The following is a 25,206-nucleotide window of genomic DNA, read 5'->3' as shown; positions in this document are numbered from 1 at the left end:
TGACATGGCCCACATCTTCTGATATATTGCTTTGTGTCTTCATACATTGTAGGCCAGTAGAATCCACACTGCCAGATCTTTGAATGTGTATGGAATGCTCCATAATGACCTCCATATGGTGATGAATGACATCTGTCGATGATCTTCCATCCTTCCTCAGTGGTCACACATCTCCTGAGTAAGCCATCAGAGCATACTTGGAAGAGGTATGGCTCATCCCATATATGTGAACGACTTTCTTGAATAAGCTTCTTCTTGTTTGCTCCTGGTGGTACATACCCTAAAACCATAAAATTAACAATATCTGCATACCAGGGGTCAGACCTGTTAATCCGGTAGAACATGTCGTCCCGGAGTGAATCATTGATGGGGGTTTCCTGTGGATTCTTAAAATACATTCTAGACAAGTGATCAGCAACAGAATTTTCTACTCCCTTTTTATCTTTTATTTCTAAGTTAAATTCTTGAAGTAATAAGATCCATCTAATCAGGTGAGGTTTAGCATCTTTTATAGTGAGCAAATATTTTAATGCAGCATGATCAGTGTAAACAATTATTTTAGCTCCAACTAAATAAGATCTAAATTTGTCAATGGCAAAGACAACAGCTAGAAGCTCTTTTTCAGTGGTTGCATAGTTAAGTTGAGCTCCTGTCAAAGTTTTACTGGCATAAGCAATTGCATGATGCTTCTTATCTTTAGTTTGTCCCAAAACTGCCCCCACAGCATAATCACTAGCATCACACATAATTTCAAAAGGCAACGACCAATCAGGAGGTTGAATAATTGGTGCAGAGATGAGTGCTTTCTTTAATCGATTGAAATATGTTAGACATGCATCATCAAATTCGAAAGGAGCATCCTTGGCTAGCAAAAGAGTAAGTGGTCTAGCAATAAATGAAAAATCTTTTATAAATCTGCGATAAAAACCAGCATGGCCAAGAAAGCTTCGAATTCTTTTTATATTCACCGGTGGAGGTAGTTGTTCAATTACTTCAATTTTAGCTTTGTCTACCTCAATACCTCTTTCAGACACTAGGTGTCCTAGCACTATTCCTTCCCTAACCATGAATTGACATTTTTCCCAATTAAGGATTAAGTCCTTTTCTGCACATCTTTGCAATACCTTGTCTAAGTTTTTAAGACAACTATCAAAAGTTTTTCCATAAACAGAGAAATCATCCATGAAAACTTCCATAATCTCTTCAATCATATCAGAAAATATAGACATCATGCATCTTTAAAAAGAAGCTGGTGCATTACATAATCCAAAAGACATTCTACGGTAAGCATAAGTTCCATATGGGCTTGTAAAAGTGGTTTTGCTTTGATCATCAGGATGGATTGGGATGTGGTGATACCCTGAATATCCATCTAAGAAACAGAAGAACGAATGGTTCGCTAATCGCTCTAGCATCTCATCTATGAAAGGTAAAGGAAAATGATCCTTTCTCATGGCTTTGTTTAGTTTTCTATAGTCTATGCACATCCGCCATCCTATGACGGTGCGTTGCAGAATTAGCTCGTTCTTTTCATTCATAATAACAGTCATGCCTCCTTTTTAGGCACAACTTGAACTGGGCTCACCCACTCACTTTGCGGCACAGGATATATAATCCCTACATGCAGCAACTTTATAACTTCCTTTTTAACTACCTCTCTCATAGTGTTGTTAAGTCTACGTTGGGGTTCTCAAGAAGCTGAAACAAAAGGATATGTCGGAATACGATGGGTACAAATCATAGGACTGATTCCTGTAAGATCTTGGAGTGAGTAGCCAAAATCTGAGTGATGTTTCTCAAGAATGGTCATTAATCGCAGAGTTTGCTCCTGAGTGAGTTTCTCAAGAATGGTCATTATTGTTTAGGAAAGCATAGGTAAGACCGGGTGATAAAGTTTTAAGCTCTATGGGGGGTCTAGGTGTTTCTACAAACTCATCCAAGGGTTCAGGTTCAGAAGGTTTAGCTTCTTCTTCTGTGAAGAAAGGAGTTTCGTCTTCTAAGTCTGATTCATCTAAAAGTTCTAGAGATGCAGCCTTTACCTCCTCCATAGGATCAGGCAAAAGATATGACTCGGCCTTATTGTTTAAGGTGTGTGAAACTGTTATTGGAAATTTAAAGGCTTTTCCAAAAGAAATGTGTAGCTTTCCAGTATGACCTTCATAAAGGAGTCTTCTAAAAGGTTGCCCTATCAATAGGTCAAAGTCCCATGTATCAAAGATATAGAAGTTCAAATGAAACATGCAGCCTTCTACTGTAAGATGTAGGACATTAATAATTCCAAGACTGGGGACTAATCGTCCCGAAGATTCCTTTAAGACCTTTGTTGTGGGGGTTAAGAACAAGTTTTTAAATAGTTTAAGTGCAAAAGATTCAGACATGATGTTGATCCCCACAATAGGATTATAGAGAGCATCAAATCAATCAGAATTATAAGCACAGTGTATAGTTATAGAGAGTGTGTCAAAACGGATTACATCAGAGGAAAGCTCTGATTCCTCCAACCACTCGCTACTCATGACTGAGATAAGCTCTCTTAATTGATATTCACTTGGCAAATAAATGCTAAACTGGCTGTTTTGGGGTTTGTCAATAGAATGGTAGTTTGAAATGTTTCCAAAATCAGCAAAAAGATCAGATTCTATATCCAGCATGAAGTCCGGTGGTGGAATTTCTTCCTTTTGTGGCTCAGAACTTGGGATAGCTAAAGTAGATGAAGAATTTGGCAGAGTGTCTACTTCGGCTTCGTAGGTTTCATCATGAAGGGTATTATCCATCTCAGCTTCTAGGATTCTATCTAAGATCACTCTAGCTTCATCAGTAGGGATGCGGAAGAAAGAACCTCTAGACATTGTATGTAGCATTTGTTTATGATCTTTCTGAAGACCTTGAAAAAGTGAAATAAAAGAACAGGGTTTTCAAGATTAAGGTTTGGACCATATTCTAAAAGATCAGAAAAATGTTTCCAGGATTTTCCCAAAGTTTCATTATCTTTTTGTTTAAAAGATAGGACTTCGAGTCTAAGGTCGCCGATACGGTCGAGGGAATAAAAATCTAGACAAAAGTTGGCTCGTAAAACTCCCCATTCACCTCGTTGTTGACTTACCTTCTGACTGTACCATTGTCTAGCTACTTCCCTGGCCAGCCGTCTGGCCAGTTCTTGTCACCGCTCCGCACACCGCCTTCCTCGCTCTGTCCCCAGTGCCTCGCCTCCTGACGCCGCCTTCCTTGTTTTGCCCTGGCGAGCTCCTCATCTCCTTGCACGGGTGACGTGCGGCCCGCAAGGTGGTAGATCCGGCCGTCAGCTTCTCCTTGCACGGGCGACATGGGGCACGCGAGGTGGTAGATCTTCTGCAGCTTCTCCGGTCGTCAGCGCGGATGCGTAGCTCTCCGCCGCGGCGTCCGACAGCGCGGATGCATAGCTCTCCCTCGCTGCCTCGATGTGGGGCCTGATGAGGTCCCCATGGCGATGTCGGAGGAGGTGGAGGAGGCGGAAGCCGCGGCGGTGGTGGCGCAGAGGGTGAAGGAGGCGAGGCGGAGCACGGCCATCGTGTCGCGGAGCGTGCAGTCGGAGTGGACAGTGGAAGGGTGAGCCAGCTCTTTGATGCGACCGTTTGTAGTGGTGGCTACAGGGAGCCCAAGAACATGCCCACCAGCTGTTCTACAAAATGCCTCAGAGAAGGTAAACTTACCAGCTCAAAGAAGAGGTGACTGTATACAAACTAAGCCAACCAACCAAACACAAACTTATCCTAGCCAGACTCAACAACACACACAACCAAACAAACAGGTTTTGTCTTGCTATAGACAGGCTAGAGTTAGCCAGGCTTAGTTTTGCTAGCCAGGCTTATGTAGGAAATAAACAAACACACCCATAGGCACCCCCAGCACCAGGAAGCCGGCCAGCAGCCCTCCTAGCAGCAGTCTTAGAATGAACTGGTGACACACATAAGCCACAAAATATCATTAGCACACACATATTTTGTAACACCCAAAAATTGGATTTCAATTAATAGGGTTTAATTGGATTTATTTAAAGTATTTTGTGAGCATTTAATTTAGTGAATAAATAATTTTTGGTGAAAAATAAAATTTATCATAAGTTTTAGAAACATGTTTTTGCATTCATGCTGGGGTATAGAAATTTTGTGACTATTGTTTCTGTTTTTATCTTTACTTGTTTTGCTCAAAAGCCTAATTGGAAAAAGGTTTTGGAAAAGAAAAGAAAAACAAAAAAAGCGGGAGAAAGACAAACCCCAGCTCGGCCCAGCCCCCTGGCCTTCCCCCCCGCGGCCTGTTTCCCTCTCCCCTCGCGCGGCCCAGCCCCCACTTTTCCCAGCTCCCCGGCCGAAGCCCAGCAACAGAGCCACGGCCCAGCACAAGCCTGGCTACGCACCCGCCTTTCCCCCTCCTTCCCTCGCTCATGGGTAGGACCCACCGGGCATCGCCCATCTTCTTCCTCCCAACAGTATGGAGACCGGACTCTCCCCAGGAAAGGAATCCGTCCCGGTGATCCGATTCTCTCACGTTTCGGCTTGTTCCCCACGCCTATGCTCCTATAAAGCCTCCAACGCCTTTCCTCGACCTCCTTTTCACCTCCCTTAGCGTCGGTTTTCCCTAGCCCAGCTTGCAAGCGCCGCCGCCACTCCATAGATTGACGCCGAACACGGATCAACGCTTCCACCACGTTTGTGCTTCCGTAAGCTTGATGTCGGGCTTCATAACGGATTTGTGAAGTCCCTGCACCTCTTTTCCCGTTGTTTTTAGTTTCTGTTTGCTCAGTCCATGTTGCCGAACTCTTGTAGAAGCCTTTGCCCGCCATCTCTCGACGCTGGCCTTCTCCGAGCCATCCCTGATCGCGAAGAGGCCCTAGGTGAGTTCGTCTCGATCCTGTCTTTCTCCCAGTACTTTCCCCATTGAAAACCGAGCGTTCTAGTGCCCTCTCCATCTACTCCAGCGAGGTAAGCTTGACCCAGGCCATGGCTCCGCTGGGTGTCTCCCCTGTTTCGGCCGACAGCTGCTTCCCCTCTCCCCCAGCTCTAATCTGTGCCATTCAATCTGAGATCAACGGCTCCCAAACGAAGATACCCTTTCGGCTGGCATAATTTCTAAAGAGCCCCTCCCCTTTTTGATAATAGAACCCGCAGCCCAAAGCACGTTTTAAGAATACGCTTTCCGGTATTCACAAAATTGCCACTGAGTTTGTTTTGGCTATAAAATATTCATTTGAACTCCGTTTTGACTCATTCAAATTGCGTTAGATTTTTTTTCGAAAGATCTACATGTTAGTAACTTTGTTTTCCCAGTTTGAAACTTTTTAATTTTGTGACCCTATTTAATTAATTATTTATCTATAGGAAATCTTAGAAAATTCATAATTTCACCGTTTCAATTCTGATTTTCGTGATCTTTACATTTGTGCGATCGTAGCGCTACGTAGAATATTTTCATAAACTTTTATCTTTGTTTTACCACTGTTTGGTGTATTATTCTAATTATAGCTTGTTTGCTTCATGTATGATTGTCCATTGGAATGCGTGTTGTTGATTGATGATCGGGTATAGACGGTGAGCGATACGTTGGTGATCAAGGTCAATCTTTTGAAGACCAGTAGCAGGCTCAGGAAAGCTTCGATCAAGACAAGTATAACTTGGGATCATCCTTGTTACCTACACACTTTAATACATATATCATATGCATGTGTCCACCTTGACAACCCTAGTAAAATCATAGATGATTGCTATCTTGAATTCCTTGATACCTATTTGGATATGCATTTGGGGTAGTTCTTGCTAGTACTTGATTATAATCGATGATCTTGTAACATGAATGTTTGGATATACAATAAACAATAAAATAAGCTTTCTAGCAACTTGAATATAAAGGGTGGAAAGAACTTTGGCTTTTGCTAGATTGATCTTGACCCTCCATAAGGACTTATCCGTTGGCAAAAGCTAGGACAACTCGTACAACCATGAGGGCTATATGGCTCTGGCTTTAGTCAAAGTATGAGTAATTTTTCTAGCTCATTAGCGGTTACCCATTGTGGCGCAATTGGGGAATAGCAGACCGTGGATTCCTGCGGGTGAATCACATGGACTGACTAATGAAACCAAGCGGCCCTAACTTGTTAGACGAACTTTTGAAAGACTTCATAGTGAACCCTGCCGGCTTTCCTTGGAAGTGAGCTAAGGGGTCGACGGGCCTCGGGTGAAAGGGTAAATCATGACTCATGGGTAAAGATGTACAACCTCTACAGAGTGTTAAATCTAGTATACTAGCCGTGCCCATGGATACGGGCGGCCCGGAAAACTGACGGAATAGATGGACACTGATAAACATGATTAATGATGATAAATGATGGTTTATTATGTTGTTTATATGTGTTATTCTTAATTCTTGTATACATTGATCATGTGGTTATGGGATTTAATTATGCTACCTTGACATTTGCTATCTAAATATAAATATGCTATCTACATATAAAAGCTAAATGCAGTCAAACCAGTGTTAGCTATTTGAGCCTCATGAACCCCTGGTTATACCTGTTGAGTACGATATGTGCTCACTCTTGCAATTTCCCCCACACCTCAGGAGAAGTTTTGGACTTGTGATCAACCAGTCAGTTGGATCCTGTGGAGAGAAGTTAATACCTGAAGTTGGAGTTGTCTATCCGTTGTTTGCTATCAAAGGTTATCCCTTTTATATTAAGTGTGTTATATATTTGTGAATTGTCTTTTGATATTATCCCTTATTTGTAGCTATATGTGGGATTTGACTTCTAAAACTCACATATGGTGCATATCTGGTTTTGTCCTTAAAATCGGGTATTACATATTTAAAAGGTACCACAATACTTAGTTATATATTTACAAAGTACTAATATCTATATAGTTAATTAAAGTTTTTCTTCCCAACAGCACCACCACAGTCCTACTAGTTCAAATTCTAAGTCATTAGCCCAAAGGTGCCCATACATATTGTAATCCCAAAGCAGCTTCATCCACATCTGCTCCATGTTATGATCAATCTAGGTCTTCACCTCCTGCTTCATCTTATCACAGATTGTTACACTGTCTTCCCTGGTTTGCAGCTCTTTATTCATCTTCTCAAAGAGGTCCTCCATGTCTTCTTGCATCTGATGCTTTGTAGTTTCAGCCCAAAAGCAGAAAGTAGCTTCTAGTTTTGCCGGCTCCTATAATCGATCATATGCAACAATCATTGATAAACAATTAAATATGACCATGCGAAACTAACATTGATGATATGTTGAATTTTAAGCTTATCGAATGCAACAAACATATGATAAACATACATTAATTACGACAAAACTAGATTAATTTGATTTTAACCTAATTAATTTAAGCATAAATCATATAAAATATGAAATTAATGAAAGCATCAGTGTTGTAAACATATAAGGCAAAACTTTAATAAACCGTAACCCCTTGGGATTGGGCGAGGTATCGCGGTGGAGCATATGTGGCCCTTCTGGTTGCCGCCCTCGTCGATGAGGGTCTTCTCCTTGCCGACGGCTGGGCGTGTGAAGGTGGACGCCGCCGCCTCCATGGAATCAGTATTGGACTCCATGAGACCGCCACCCAAGGAACAGTGGGTGTTGCACCTTGGCTTCTTCACCACCTCTGTTGCCTCGTGATGAGGGAGCCTCCTCCGGCTAGTGTCGCCATCGCCATGGGTTCCACGCTCCATCTCTAGGCCTCGCCACCGCGCAATCCACCTTGCCAAAATCCCTCGCCTAACCGACTGTGGAAGAAGAAGAGATGAGCAAGCCGAGAAGAGTGAAACCGCGCACCGAGTAGGTGCCCGTGCTTAATATGGGCTGGCTAGTTACGAAAATAACCCTCACCGATGCACATTAATGAAGTTGAGTTGAGTTCATTTTCTCACGAATACAGTTGAGTTCATTTTTAAATGGAGACCTCTTCGCTGCGTGACTAGGACATGTGTAGCACAACTTTCACCAAACCACTTGAAACTTTTTTAGATGTTCAAGTAGGTGAGGATGATGTTGTGTGCACCTAGGCAATTTTTGGACAAATTTTACCTATTTCTGTAATTATTTGTTGATTTTCTAAAGAAAAAATGGAAGAAATGCCTGAGGTGCCTAAAAAATCTAAAAACTTGCATGGTCACGTAATTTAGTTGTGTAGTGTTGAAGAAAAAGTTTCAGTCAATTCTGAGAAAGTGGTCATGCACGTGCTCGCTGTTGACACTAGCTAACACCACTTAGATACTAGGTTGTCATCCCTAGCATGGCGCCAGAGTGTACAAAGGTATATAAATGTAAAGGCTCTTTAGAAAATAATCCATTCTATCCGCAAGCGCACAGATAAAACACCTCATTGTAGCATTTCACCAGGATAAGTATTCCAGGTATCGTTATTTATAATTTTGCTCTAGGGATCTAAGGAGATGGAATTAAATCAAGGGACAAAATCTATCAAGGCATAGACTAGAGATAAACTTGCAAGAACATGATTACTAATAAGAAACTCGTCACACAGTCACATACTTTAGCAGGGGTAAACCATAAAGATAATGATAATAAAGTATAAGTTCATGGGATAAAGAGCACAGCGATTAGAAAATAGACTACTCCTCATATATGTAGGTGATGTCGGACTAGCTAGAGAATGGATTCTAAGGTATCTACTAACTACTAAGTCATAATCTACTCTAGTTATCTACAAGATCATATATAGCATAAATGACTCTTCATTCATGTATAAGGAACATTGATAAAGTAAATCAGAACATCGCATGACTTACTCCACAATACCGGTTCTGCCTGTCCTATCAATGGAGGGTGGACTATATAAGAATCAACGAAGCTGTCACTATCGCGAACTACCACACGACTCGGCCAATAGGATACATTTGCAGATAAATAACATCTAAGCATCACGCTCACATGTGATCTATCACCTAACTCCCTCGCGTCAAGAGCTAAGCGCTTTGCAAACTTATACATAAACTCATTATCAATTAGAACTATATCAAATATAGAACTAGAGCAAACTAAGAGCATAATAATTAGAGATAATGCAATTAGAACAATAGAATTAGAGAAAGATATGAATAATACCAATCTTTATTACCGAAGATCCGAATCCAGAGCGTAGTGCTCTACTTCTCTAATTGCTATCTAATCAACATCTAAACTTGAAGGATTAGGGAGTAGCTAATTCTAATTCTCTGTGGCAGAGAGATCTAAACTCTAACTTTGATGGCTACCTCTGAATAATGATTTCTCCTCCTCTCCTCCAGGGGCCAGGGTGTCTGGTTTTATAGTCCCCTCAAGTGAACGTGAGCCATTGGATCAAACCGACATAGATTGTATGGTTTAGATTGATCCTTTAGGTCAGTGGAGTCTTGTCCCGAAGCAGAGTCCTGATTGGCCTCTTGGCCAGGGCGGGCGCCCAAGGGGGGTGGGCGGCCGCCCAGCTCCCGAGCCCGATTCGCTTCCTGTTCGTTCCCGTGGCTTCTGGATCCTTCTAGATTGAGGAAAATTGCGCGGCACGTAATTATCTCGTTGTAAACATGACATGTGGTCCTTCTCTCCATATTTTCTAATAACTCCCTGCAGAAATAGATAAACACCAAAGCTCGTGGAATTCTGTCAGATAAAACCCTAATTCTAGATGTTTGTTTCGTATTGATCCTTTTTCATGTTTATTTGATTATTAATTTTAGTACTTAAGGACCGTCAACAAACTCCCCCAAGCTTACCCTTTGCTCGTCCCTGAGCAAACAGCTAAACTCAGACGGATCAGGAGTTGCTTCAATGTTTTCTTTCCTGACAGGCACACATGCTTTTATATAAAAATTATTCCAGATTAGAGTGAAGTGTTATGGAGTTTAGTACCTGCACTTAAATCTTAAGTAATCAAAAGACAAAATAGTTAAGTCAAGCACTATCCCTCCTGTCTATACTTCACCTTTGTTCCAGAGTTTTTCATAAGTTTTCAAAATAAAACTCAGAGTTCCCAGCAATGATTCTCTCAAGTCTCTCTATATGTGGTATTTATGGATCCTTACCATAATATCACTTACCTATAGCTAATGGAATATTTAAGTGGAGCTCATAGGAGTGATAAACAGCTCATACATATGTTGTCTAATCGAGCCATGGATCCAAAGGAACTCAGCATATAATTAAATCAAGATGTGCATGTGTGATGGAGTAAATGATAGTGATGGTGAAAATGCATAAGTGATAATAATAAAATTTAGTTCTCATTGCTCCTTATATTGCTATCTCTCCTCTTCTTTGATCTTTGCTTTGGGAGAACATGGGCTATCTTTTTCTTCTTCTCTCTTTTTTTTTAAGGTGGGTAGTAGATACCCCTAATTCTACTGTCGGACACTTGTCCATTTTTTCCGCTCAAGTGGGCATCTTTGTACCCCTAATTCTACTCCGGACACTTGTCCATTTTTACCTCTCGTCTCACTCTTTTTCTTTCTTTTTCGAGGTTCCGGGCACTTGCCCCTTTTTATTTCCTCGTATATTTTTGCATAACCCATGCCTCTTCTGCATTAAATCTTTTTAGAGAGAGAATAACAATATTCGGGACAGTGAGTGATTATATTTTTAGCAATTTTAATGATTGGTGATGAATGCTGTGGTAGATGTGTGCAAGTGAATATCTTAATTTAACCACATGAAAAGCTCCTAAGGGTCAACACAGCTCGATCAAACTCAATGTGAATATAGTAAAAGATGTTATAGCAAGTATGGCTGTGGTAGGTAGTTTGCAATGCTAGGAACTCATCATGTGATTTGTAAGTTTTCAAAATAAATCTCTAGAACTTAGTGTAGTAGGAACAAGATAAACAGTAGCTCAACTTTATATCATGCCTTTCTCTTACCTAGACTTTAGTTTTATGCTTCCCAAAGATAGTAAGTTTCAGTTTTAGTAATTCCTGGAAGAATTCTAATATAAAAGCTAGGTACTTGAAAGTAAGCAAACAGAGCAACTGTTCATCATTTCCATCATGCATATTTTTGGTCTTTTTATTTTTTTCTAGAGATTGAACTTAGCAGGTAAATAAAGCACACTTATCTACACACTCTTTTTATTTTGTTTTCATGTTTATAAAGTGCAGTAAATTAAAGCAAGAAAATATTTATTTGGTTTTCTAAGTTTTTTTCCTTTTAAGATAAATTAAATACTAAGACAGAATAGAATAAATAAGAAGAGCAAATAGAAACTTACTTGATAAATTGGGGAGAAACTCCCCCAAGCTGGATGTTGACGTCGGTCTTACCCGATGTTCCAGAACCGCATCATGGTTGTGATGTTGTCGTTCATTGTTGTTGTATCTTGTCTCGGCTCTTCTACTGCAGCTGCATGGTCCTGGTTCTATTTTTGTTGCTCTTCCAGGAGTCTTCCATGTTCTGCTTGCGTGTTCTGGATGTCGAGGAGGGTGTTGTCGGTACGAGTGAAGAAAGCACCGGCCTCTTGGTAATAGTCATTCATGAAGGCGAAGGAGGCATCGGAGTATCGTCCTGCATCAACTTGGGGTGGAGGTCTGGATCCTGAAGCTCCATATGGATCAGTGGAGTACCTGCCCGTATGAAAAGGCGGGTTTGTCCACTGGTGATCTTGTCTCTCCGGCCATGTCTCCTCTGTTGGCTCTTGTGGTTGCGCATGACGAGACCATGGGTCTCGAAAGACTCGAGGGTTGTAATCGCAATAATGCAGGTGCGCTGCTTCTTCTGGTCCAGGGTCAGCTCCATACCAAGTGCGTTCTCGGTGAGTGGTTATCCTTTCAGATGCCACTCGCTGTGGAGTTCTCTGGTTCACTGGTGTTGCTGCAATTTCAATCAAAAAGTTTTGCACAGAGTAGAGGCCAAGGTTCGGGTTAGGTAACCGAATCTTGCCTTTATCATCATACAGCATATATATTATGTTCCCCTCTTTCTTTAACATCTGAGCTTGTCTAAATGTGTCATAGCCATGATAAATTCTTAATTCTTCTATGAAGTCTAACAATGAATTTTCTAGTAAGTGAAGATTAGAGGCTAGACGAGTGATAAGTGAAGTACACCCTACTGGTCCCTGCAGACTAGGTATACTAAGCCAATGTGAAACTAATAGTGTAACAGATGAAGTGGGTACTTTACTAATAGCAGCATATAAAAGTTGTAAATCTCCTACTCTTACTTTCCTAATATCGTCACGATAGAAAAGATTGTACCCAAGCCATTTGTGAAACATCCTAAGAGTGGGGTGTTCCATGTCACTGGTTCGGGCTTGACTATAAAAATTATCTCTAGATATTTCTCTCCAAAACTGGTGTCTCTCAAAGTTGGGTAAATCGGAGTCAATGTTCAGGATGCATCTTGAAGAGAAACCAAGATGGTCGCTCAGCTCTCTCCAAGATAACATAATTTCCTGTTTAAACATCCGAAAAACAATTCCCCCCTCATAGTATTGTAAGGTGCAAAGAAATTCGAGGGTGAGAAGACGAGAACCCAGCTCAGTTATATTCCAAAAATTTGTCCAACCCATCATCTGAAAAAATTAAGTCAAATTCAGTGTCCATACCTGTTTCTTGTAGTAGGGTTGGATCGAGAGTAGGGGTGTGAATGAAATCTTTATTCTTCAATTGCTGATAGACCTCCTTCTCTCTTCGGGTCTTCAGTCCTAGGTCTCCTATCTTGAGAAGGACCTTAACTTGCTGACCTGATGAAGATGATGGAGCTTGTGTGGGTGTCGGATCGACGTTCATCTCTGATGGCTGTGAGCAGTGTCGGGATGAACTCCTTGTACCAATGTTCTTGAGAGCCTTCCCTGCATTCTTCACCTTCTTAAACATCCTGCAAACAAAAGTTGGCAAAAACACAACTGGTGGAAAATGTGAGAGAAAATGTTAGTGGTCAGCTGTCCGGAATATCAGTAGTCCAGGGGTTAATCGTTCAAGACAAGTTTCTATTTTGGTAGAGCCTCCCCTAAACAACTTTTACTTCCGCTTAGACAACGGGATCACTACTTGCTAGGTGATAAACACTCTCTCAAAAGAATTCCAACCTTCCCTTCCACTCTCCTCTTTCTCTCTACAAAAGCTCCTTCTCGGGAAACTGAGATTTGTGTGGTTTTCTGAAGTGTTTGTGTGAAGAGAAGGGGAGCTGGAGGTGGCCTTTTATAGGCTGAGCAGGGGACAGGGCGGGCGCCCAAGGTAGGTGGGCGGGCGCCCACCCCTGGTGTCCATCCTGGGTGTGCCTCCTCCACTTGCTTCCTTGCTTTGATCTCACGCAGAATAATATTGTGTTGGTGGTGGTTGGACGGTGGAAAGATGTCAAGTGAGTGGAAACATATTGGTGGATGAAATTATGTGATGGGATGTATGTGAGGTGAAGTGTATGACATGTGGGACCCAAGGAGTGTGGGTCATGCTTCTAGAAGATCAATATAATTAAATATAATGCAGGAAAATCTATGAGAATTGAAACTTATTGAAAATGATAATGGAAAATATTTTTGTGCCTCCACAATAATTAATAAATATGGGTTGTTACACACCATGAATATTATTTATATGGGGCTTTTCATTATTATAATAATGCTATGAATAAATATGACTAATGCAAGATTTAACTATGCAAGAATTTAAATATGAGAAACTTAATAATGCAGGTAAATACCGATTTACCTCCCGGTGAGGGTTTGGGATTTTTAGGTCCCCCAAGCTGGACCTCCAAATCTTTTAATCTTGTGAGTTACCTTCCTCCGGAGATGGTGTCTCCAGTGGTTCTTCATGAACTTCCTTCAGTGTAGAGTCTTTCTCTGGTCTGGGTTTGAATGTGAAGTGTTCTTCTTGACCGTTTATGTTGAACTTGATTTCTCCCTTCCCGACATCAATGTGGGCATTGGCAGTGCTCAGAAATGGCCTTCCAAGGATGATGGACACCTTCGAGTCAGGACTCATGTCCAGTACTACGAAGTCTACTGGCACCAGGAAATCTCTGATCTTGACTGGAATGTTCTCGGCGATGCCCAACGGGTGTCGAACCGATTGATCCGCTAGTTGTAGGCACATTGATGTTGGTTCTAAGGTTGCATGATCAAGCTTTTTGTAGACTGATGCTGGCATCACACTGACACTTGCTCCGAGATCACAAAGTGCATTGTTGAAGTGTTGGTTTCCAATCGAGCAATCAATAGTGGGGCATCCTGGATCTTCCTTCTTCTTTGGTGGTTTGTTGAGGATGGCCGCACTACATTCTTCTGTCAGCTTGATAACCCCAGTGGTGGGCAGTGGTCTCTTCTTGTTAAGAATATCTCTGATGTACTTTGCATATGTAGGTACCTGTATGGCATCGAGCAGAGGTATGTTGACATATTCTGAATGACCTCTACAAACTTACCAAACTGCTCATCCGACTGCAATCCTCTGTTTCTTCTGGGAAATGGCAAATAGTTGGTGTCGTAAAAATCTTTCCTCATTTCTCCATTTCTTGGTAGTTGTAGCAGATCTTCTGCTTCAACTGGGCTTTCTTCTTCTATCACTGCTGGTTGCACTGGTGCTGATGTTCTTTGTTTCTCTTTTGGGTATGGTGGATCTCTGGTGGCTTTGCCTCCTCTAGTAGTTATATTCTTTACCTTTGCTATTGGGTTGACTCGAAGTTGGTTGATATTTGTATGCTGTCTCAATGGCCCTTTGATCTTCTTTGAACTTGGCCCTCTGGTCAATCCAATGGAGCAAATTTTCCATCTTAGTTGATAGTGCATTTACTTCTTCTGGTATTTCTTCAGTTTGATGACATTGTTGAGCTTTATCTTGGAACCAACATTGGTTTTCTGCTATCTTATCCAAAAGTATCTCTGCTTTTCTAGTTGTAAGCTCCAAGAATGATCCTTTAGCAGATGCATCTAGGCACTCACGAGTCTTATGGGTTAATCCATGATAGAAGGTCTGCATAAGTAACCATGTAGCCATTCCATGGTGAGGACAATCTGATATGTATCCTTGAAAACGCTCCCATGCTTCTGCAATGGCTTCTGTCTTCTGCTGTTGGAAACTGACAATATTTCCTCTTAAGGCAGTTGTTTTGCCTATAGGGAAAAACTTTGATAGAAAGGCATCTGACAACTTCGTCCAGTTGTTGATGTTATCTTGATGAGTGTAGAACCACTTCCTCGCTTTCCCTTCTAGTGAGAATGGAAAAAGGCGAAGTAGTATGACGTCTTTGTCAACTCCGTTGATGTGGATTGTGCTTCCAATTTCTAAGAAATTCTGCAAGTGTGCACTGGCATCTTCATGTGCATTTCCACTGAATTGTGTAGCTTGTACCAAATTGATGAGGCTTGACTTGAGCTCAAACTCGGGTATTCCTTCTTCTACTGCAAATCTTGGACCAGTTGGAATGTTCTCAAGACTTGGAGCAGAGAATTCTTGCAAGGTCTTGTGTGCCATAGCTTCAACAATTGGTAGCTAGCTTCTTCTTCTCTTGATTGCTTTGGTTCTGATGATGAAGAGTTGAATGTACCCAAAGTCAATCCTGTTATACCCTGTATAAAAATATAAACATAGAAAAACAACAGGGTGAACCTGCCAAAGCAGAGGTGCCTTGTTATGATTTCTCACTTAGTAGCTGTTTTATGCAATTATTTCTCTATAGTCTAGTCTAATATTTTATATGAATAACCTTGACTGATTTTCTGGCTTCCTTAATATTACCCTTTTGTTCCCTTTTATGACTTATTCCTGAGATTCGTATAATTCCTATAAGTTCCCCGGCAACGGCGCCAGAAATGCTTGTTAACACTAGCTAACACCACTTAGATACTAGGTTGTCATCCCTAGCATGGCGCCAGAGTGTACAAAAGTATTTATAAATGTAAAGGCTCTTTAGAAAATAATCCATTCTATCCGCAAGCGCACAGATAAAACACCTCATTGTAGCATTTCACCAGGATAAGTATTACAGGTATCGTTATTTATAATTTTGCTCTAGGGATCTAAGGAGATGGAATTAAATCAAGGGACAAAATCTATCAAGGCATAGACTAGAGATAAACTTGCAAGAACATGATTACTAATAAGAAACTCGTCACACAGTCACATACTTTAGCAGGGGGTAAACCATAAAGATAATGATAATAAAGTATAAGTTCATGGGATAAATAGCACAGCGATTAGAAAATAGACTACTCCTCATATATGTAGGTGATGTCGGATTAGCTAGAGAATGGATTCTAAGTTATCTACTAACTACTAAGTCATAATCTACTCTAGTTATCTACAAGATCATATATAGCATAAAAGACTCTTCATTCATGTATAAGGAACATTGATAAAGTAAATGAGAACATCGCATGACTTACTCCACAATACCGGTTCTGCCTGTCCTATCAACGGAGGGTGGACTATATAAGAATCAACGAAGCTGTCACTATCGCGAACTACCACACGACTCGGCCAATAGGATACATTTGCAGATAAATAACATCTAAGCACCACGCTCACATGTGATCTGTCACCTAACTCCCTCGCGTCAAGAGCTAAGCGCTTTGCAAACTTATACATAAACTCATTATCAATTAGAACTATATCAAATATAGAACTAGAGCAAACTAAGAGCATAATAATTAGAGACACAATGCAATTAGAACAATAGAATTAGAGAAAGATATGAATAATACCAATCTTTATTACCGAAGATCCGAATCCAGAGCGTAGTGCTCTACTTCTCTAATTGCTATCTAATCAACCTCTAAACTTGAAGGATTAGGGAGTAGCTAATTCTAATTCTCTGTGGGAGAGAGATCTAAACCCTAACTTTTTATGGCTACCTCTGAATAATGATTTCTCCTCCTCTCCTCCAGGGGCCAGGGGGTCTGGTTTTATAGTCCCCTCAAGTGAACGTGAGCCATTGGATCAAACCGACATAGATTGTATGGTTTAGATTGATCCTTTAGGTCGGTGGAGTCTTGTCCCGAAGCAGAGTCCTGATTGGCCTCTTGGCCAGGGCGGGCGCCCAGCTCCCGAGCCCGATTCGCTTCTCGTTCGTTCCCGTGGCTTCTGGATCCTTCTAGATTGAGGAAAATTGCGCGGCACGTAATTATCTCGTTGTAAACATGACATGTGGGCCTTCTTTCCATATTTTCTGATAACTCCCTGCAAAAATAGATAAACACCAAAGCTCGTGGAATTCTGTCAGATAAAACCCTAATTCTAGATGTTTGTTTCATATTGATCCTTTTTCATGTTTATTTGATTATTAATTTTAGTACTTAAGGACCGTCAACACTCGCAGCGGCCCTCATCTTTCCAACGCCCAAGTCACTATGCAATGAGTTGAGGTACATAGACATATAAGGGATGTGTTGGACAACTTTCACCAAACCACTTAAAACTTTTTTAGGGTGCTTATGTAGGTGAGGGATGATGTTGTGTGCACCAAGGCAATTTTTGGACAAATTTTACCTATTTCTATAATTATTTTTTGATTTTCTAAAGAAAAAATGGAAAAAAAGCCTGAGGTGCCTAGAAAAATCTAAAAACTTGCATGCTCACATAATTTAGCTGTGTAGTGTTGAGGAAAAAGTTTCAGTCAATTTTGACAAACTAGTCATGCACGTGCTCACAGAGGCCCTCATCTCTCCCACATGTCCTAGTCACTATGCAATGAGGTACATAGGCATATAAGGGATGTGTAGCACAACTTTCACCAAACCACTTGAAACTTTTTTAGGATGTTTATGTATATGAGGGATGATGTTGTGTGCACCTAGGTAATTTTTGGACAAATTTTACCTATTTTTGTAATTATTTGTTGATTTTCTAAAGTAAAAATGGAAAAAATGCTTGAGGTGCCTAGAAAAATCTAAAAACTTGCATGGTCACTTAATTTTGCTGTGTATTGTTGAGGAAAAAGTTTTAGTCAATTCTGAGAAAGTGGTCATGCACGTGCTCGCAGAGGCCCTCATCTCTCCCACATGTTCTAGTCACTATGCAATGAGGTACATAGACATATAAGGGATGTGTAGCACAACTTTCACCAAACCACTTGAAACTTTTTTAGGATGTTTATGTAGGTGAGGGATGATGTTGTGTGCACCAAGGCAATTTTTGGACAAACTTTACTTATTTCTATAATTTTTTGTTGATTTTCTACATAAAAAAATGGAAAAAACGCCTGAGGTGTCTAGAAAAATCTAAAAACTTGCATCCTCATATAATTTAGCTGTGTAGTGTTGAGGAAAAAGTTTTAGTCAATTCTGAGAAAGTGGTCATGCACGTGCTCGCAGAGGCCCTCATCTCTCACACATGTCCTAGTCATTGGGCAATGAGGTACATAAGCATATAAGGAACTTGGAGAATACCCCACGCGTTGCTACAGGAATTTCAGATAATTTAAAAATAAATTAGACTATTTATATTTATATTTATATGAATGAAATTATCTTAAATTAATTTTGTTGAATGATTTGACACATCAATATGAACAGCTAAATGTATGTTAGTAGATAAAGAGATGACTATCATAATTACATGTGCTAGTTGGATATAATTGCAAATTTTAGTGGATTGTTGATGTGAATAGCTTGCATGTTGAGAGAAATCTCTAGTGGGGTTTAGCTTTATAAGAGTATAAGATGTGTAGCACAACTTTCACCAAACCACTTGAAACTTTTTTAGGATGACTATGTAGGTGAGGGATGATGTTGTGTGCCCCTCTGCAATTTTTGGACAAATTTTACCTATTTCTGTAATTATTTGTTGATTTTCTAAAGAAAAAAATGGAAAAAAATGTCTGAGGTGCCTAGAAAAATCTAAAAACTTGCATGGTCATATAATTTATCTGTGTAGTGTTGAGGAAAAAGTTTCAGTCAATTCTAAGAAAGTGGTCATGCACGTGCTCGTAGAGGCCCTGATGTCTCCCATATGTCCTGGTCACTATGCAATGAGGTACATAGGCATATAAAGGATATGTAGCACAACTTTCACTAAACAACTTGAAACTTTTTTAGGATGTTTATGTAGGTGAGGGATGATGTTGTGTGCACCTAGGCAATTTTTGGACAAATTTTACCTATTTCTGTAATTATTTGTTGATTTTCTAAAGAAAAAATGGAAAAAATGACTGAGATGCCTAGAAAAATCTAAAAACTTGCATGCTCACATAGTTTAGCTGTCTAGTGTTGAGGAAAAAGTTTTAGTCAATTATGAGAAAGTGGTCATGCACGTGCTCGCAGAGGCCCTCATCTCTTCCACATGTCCTAGTCACTATGCAATGAGGTACGTAGGCATATAAGGGATGTGTCGCAAGACTTTCACCAAACCGCTTGAAACTTTTTTAGGATGTTTATGTAAGTGAGGGATGATGTTGTGTGCACCTAGGCAATTTTTGGACCTATTTTTATAATTATTTGTTGATTTTCTAAAGAAAAAAATGGAAAAAATGCCTCAGGTGCCTAGAAAAATCTAATAACTTGCATGGGCACATAATTTAGCTGTGTAGTTTTGAAGAAAAAGTTTCAGTCAATTCTGAGAGAGTGGTCATGCACGTGATCGCAGAGGCCCTCATCATTCCCACATGTCCTAGTCACTATGCAATGAGGTACATAAGCATATAAGGGATGTGTAGCACAACTTTCACCAAACCACTTGAAACTTTTTTAAGATGTTTATGTAGGTGAGGGATGATGTTGTGTGCACCTAGGCAATTTTTGGATAAATTTTACCTATTTCTTTAATTATTTGTTGATTTTCTAAAGAAAAAATAGAAAAAATGCCTGAGTTGCCTAGAAAAATCGAAAAACTTGCATGGTCACGTAATTTAGCTGTGTAGTGTTGAGGAAAAAGTTTCAGTCAGTTCTGAGAAAGTGGTAATGCACGTGCTCGCAGCGGACCTCATCTCTCCCACATATCCTAGTCACTATGCAATGAGGTACGTAGGCATATAAGGGATGTGTAGCACAACTTTCACCAAATCACTTGAACAATTTTTAGGATGTATATGTAGGTGAGGGATGATGTTTTGTGCACCTAGGCAATTTTTGGACAAATTTTACCTATTTCTGTAATTATTTGTTTATTTTCTGTAGAAAAAATGGAAAAAATGCCTGAGGTGCCTAGAAAAATCTAAAAACTTACATGGACACATAATTTAGCTGTGTAGTGTTGAAGAAAAAGGTTTAGTCAATTCTGAGAGAGTGGTCATGTACGTGCTCGCAGAGGCCCCCATCTCTCCCACATGTCCTAGTCACTGTGCAATATGGTACATATGCATATAAGGGATGTGTAGCACAACTTTCACCAAAGCACTTGAAATTTTTTAGGATGTTTATGTAGGTGAGGGATGATGTTCTGTGCGCCTAGGCAACTTTTGGACAAATTTTACCTATTTCTGTAGTTATTTGTTGATTTTCTAAAGAAAAAAATGGAAAAAATGCCTAAGCTGCCTAGAAAAATCTAAAAACTTGCATGGACACATAATTTAGCTATGTAGTGTTGAGGAAAAAGTGTCAGTCAATTCTAAGAGAGTAGTCATGCACGTGCTCGCAGAGGCTCTCATCTCTCCCACATCTCCTAGTCACTATGCAATGAGGTACATAGGCATATAAGGGATGTGTAGCACAACTTTCACCAAACCACTTGAAACTTTTTGAGGATGTTTATGTAGGTGAGGGATGATGTTGTGTGCACCTAGGCAATTTTTGGACAAATTTTACCGATTTATGTAATTATTTGTTGATTTTCTAAAGAAAAAATGGAAAAAATGCCTGAGCTGCCTAGAAAACTCTAAAAACTTGTATGGACACATAATTAAGCTGTGTAGTGTTGAGGAAAAAGTTTCAGTCAATTCTGAGAGAGTGGTCATGCACATGCTCGCAGAGGCCCTCATCTCTGCCACATGTCCTAGTCACTTTGCAATGAGGTACATAGGCATATAAGGGATGCGTAGCACAACCTTTACCAAACCACTTGAAACTTTTTGAGGATGTTTATGTAGGTGAGGGATGATGTTGTGTGCACCTAGACAAATTTTGGACAAATTTTAACTATTTAAGTAATTATTTGTTGATTTTCTAAAGAAAAAAACAGAAAAAATATCTCAGGTGCCTAGAAAAATCTATAAACTTGCATGATCACATAATTTATCTATGTAGCGTTGAGGAAAAAGTTTCAGTCAATTCTGAGAGAGTGGTCATGCACGTGCTTGCAGAGGCCCTCATCTCTCCCACATGTCCGAGTCACTATGCAATGAGGTACGTAGGCATATAAGGGATGTGTAGCAAGACTTTCACCAAACCGCTTGAAACTTTTTTAGGATGTTTATGTAAGTGAGGGATGATGTTGTGTGCACCTAGGCAATTTTTGGACCTATTTGTATAATTATTTGTTGATTTTCTAAAGAAAAAATGGAAAAAATGCCTCAGGTGCCTAGAAAAATCTAATAACTTGCATGGACACATAAATTAGCCGTGTAGTTTTGAAGAAAAAGTTTCAGTCAATTCTGAGAGAGTGGTCATGCACGTGATCGCAGAGGCCCTCATCATTCGCACATGTCCTAGTCACTATGCAATGAGGTACATAAGTATATAAGGGATGTGTAGCACAACTTTCACCAAACCACTTGAAACTTTTTTAAGATGTTTATGTAGGTGAGGGATGATGTTGTGTGCACCTAGGCAAATTTTGGATAAATTTTACCTATTTCTGTAATTATTTGTTGATTTTCTAAAGAAAAATAGAAAAAATGCCTGAGTTGCCTAGAAAAATCGAAAAACTTGCATGGTCACGTAATTTAGCTGTGTAGTGTTGAGGAAAAAGTTTCAGTCAGTTCTGAGAAAGTGGTCATGCACGTGCTCGCAGCGGACCTCATCTCTCCCACATATCCTTGTCACTATGCAATGAGGTACGTAGGCATATAAGGGATGTGTAGCACAACTTTCACCAAACCACTTGAACAATTTTTAGGATGTATATGTAGGTGAGGGATGATGTTTTGTGCACCTAGGCAATTTTTGGACAAATTTTACCTATTTCTGTAATTATTTGTTTATTTTCTATAAAAAAAATGGAAAAAATGCCAGAGGTGCCTAGAAAAATCTAAAAACTTACATGGACACATAATTTAGCCGTGTAGTGTTGAAGAAAAAGGTTTAGTCAATTCTGAGAGAGTGGTCATGCACGTGCTCGCAGAGGCCCCCATCTCTCCCACATGTCCTAGTCACTATGCAATATGGTACATATGCATATAAGGGATGTGTAGCACAACTTTCACCAAACCACTTGAAATTTTTTAGGATGTTTATGTAGGTGAGGGATGATGTTCTGTGCACCTAGGCAATTTTTGGACAAATTTTACCTATTTCTGTAATTATTTGTTGATTTTGTAAAGAAAAAAATGGAAAAAATGCTTAAGCTGCCTAAAAAAATCTAAAAACTTGCATGGACACATAATTTAGCTATGTAGTGTTGAGGAAAAAGTGTCAGTCAATTCTGAGAGAGTGGTCATGCACGTGCTCGCAGAGGCCCTCATCTCTCCCACATCTCCTAGTCACTATGCAATGAGGTACATAGGCATATAAGGGATGTGTAGCACAACTTTCACCAAACCACTTGAAACTTTTTGAGGATGTTTATGTAGGTGAGGGATGATGTTGTGTGCACATAGGCAATTTTTGGACAAATTTTACCGATTTATGTAATTATTTGTTGATTTTCTAAAGAAAAAAGGAAAAAATGCCTGAGCTGCCTAGAAAACTCTAAAAACTTGTATGGACACATAATTAAGTTGTGTAGTGTTGAGGAAAAAGTTTCAGTCAATTCTGAGAGAGTGGTCATGCACATGCTCGCAGAGGCCCTCATCTCTGCCACATGTCCTAGTCACTTTGCAATGAGGTACATAGGCATATAAGGGATGCGTAGCACAACCTTTACCAAACCACTTGAAACTTTTTGAGGATGTTTATGTAGGTGAGGGATGATGTTGTGTGCACCTAGACAATTTTTGGACAAATTTATCTATTTATGTAATTATTTGTTGATTTTCTAAAGAAAAAAACGGAAAAAATATCTCAGGTGCCTAGAAAAATCTATAAACTTGCATGATCACATAATTTATCTCTGTAGCGTTGAGGAAAAAGTTTCAGTCAATTCTGAGAGAGTGGTCATGCACGTGCTTGCAGAGGCCCTCATCTCTCCCACATGTCCGAGTCACTATGCAATGAGGTACGTAGGCATATAAGGGATGTGTAGCAAGACTTTCACCAAACCGCTTGAAACTTTTTTAGGATGTTTATGTAAGTGAGGGATGATGTTGTGTGCACCTAGGCAATTTTTGGACCTATTTCTATAATTATTTTTTGATTTTCTAAAGAAAAAATGGAAAAAATGCCTCAGGTGCCTAGAAAAATCTAATAACTTGCATGGACACATAAATTAGCTGTGTAGTTTTGAAGAAAAAGTTTCAGTCAATTCTGAGAGAGTGGTCATGCACGTGATCGCAGAGGCCCTCATCATTCCCACATGTCCTAGTCACTATGCAATGAGGTACATAAGTATATAAGGGATGTGTAGCACAACTTTCACCAAACCACTTGAAACTTTTTTAAGATGTTTATGTAGGTGAGGGATGATGTTGTGTTCACCTAGGCAATTTTTGGACAAATTTTACCTATTTCTATAATTATTTGTTGATTTTCTAAAGAAAAAATGAAAAAAATGCCTGAGTTGCCTAGAAAAATCGAAAAACTTGCATGGTCACGTAATTTAGCTGTGTAGTGTTGAGGAAAAAGTTTCAGTCAATTCTGAGAAAGTGGTCATGGACGTGCTCGCAGCGGACCTCATCTCTCCCACATGTCCTAGTCACTATGCAATGTGGTACGTAGGCATATAAGCGATGTGTAGCACAACTTTCACCAAACCACTTGAAACTTTTTGAGGATGTTTATGTAGGTGAGGGATGATGTTGTGTGCACCTAGGCAATTTTTGGACAAAGATTACCTATTTATGAAATTATCTGTTGATTTTCTAAAGAAAAAAATGGAAAAAATGTCTGAGGTACCTAGAAAAATCTAAAAACTTGCATGGTCATATAATTTATCTGTGTAGTGTTCAGAAAAAAGTTTCAGTCAATTCTGAGAAAGTGGTCATGCACGTGCTCGCAGAGGCCCTCATCCCTCCCACATGTCCTAGTCACTCTGCAATGAGGTACATAGGCATATAAGGGATGTGTAGCACAACTTTCACCAAACCACTTGAAACTTTTTTAGGATGTTTGTGTAGGTGAGGGATGATGTTGTGTGCACCTAGGCAATTTTTGGACTATTTTTACCTATTTTTGTAATTATTTGTTGATTTTCTAATGAAAAAATGGAAAAATGCCTGAGGTGCTTAGAAAAATCTAAAACTTGCATGGTCACATAATTTAGCTGTATAGTGTTGAGAAAAAAGTTTGAGTCAATTCTCAGAAAGTGGTCATGCACGTGCTCGTAGAGGGCCTCATCTCTCCCACATGTTCTAGGCGTGCAATGAGGTACATGTACATAGACATATAAGGGATGTGTAGCACAACTTTCAAATAACACCAGGGACTATTGATGGTCGAGCCCACACGTAAATACTACCATGAAAACAGGTATTCATGTCCACTGACCCCAAACTATCCCATCGACTTCCTCCTCGTTTCGCTCTCGTCTCGCCCGCAAAGAGCGCAACCTCTCCATTGGCGAAATGGCCAGCGCTTGCAAAACCCACAGCAACCACTAGCCTCCCCACTCCCCTGCTGCACCTTCCCGCTCCCCTGCTGCACTAGCCTCGCCGCCATCAAAGCACCACTCCAACCAGCAGCCGCGCGATAAGTAGGGGTAGGTTCGTGCGCAAGCCGAGCCAAACGACGCTAGGGATACGACGATGCAATGTCAATACGGCGGTGGCGGTAGCGGCGCCGAGGCGTCCCGATCTCCCTCCTGCACCTAGAATGCACGACCACAACGTGAGTCAGGGCCCGGCGGCGGCACAACATCCCTCCCTCGAGGAACCCATGGTAGGTTCTTCTACTATTCATCATATATGCAAGTGACGATTTGGTTCTTTAATTTCAGTATTTGGATCTCATTGATGTCTATCATTTAATTATGTGGAAGAACTATAGTGGCTCTAGGTTTCTGTCGATGAAAGCTAGTCGGCAGTCTACCTTGGGGTATACCCATGGTAGTAGTTTATCG

Source organism: Sorghum bicolor, chromosome 5 (genome assembly GCF_000003195.3).
Source record: "Sorghum bicolor cultivar BTx623 chromosome 5, Sorghum_bicolor_NCBIv3, whole genome shotgun sequence".
NCBI classification, from domain to species: Eukaryota; Viridiplantae; Streptophyta; class Magnoliopsida; order Poales; family Poaceae; genus Sorghum; species Sorghum bicolor.
The sequence above is the reverse complement of the archived record's forward strand: the minus strand, read 5'-3'. Positions refer to the sequence as shown.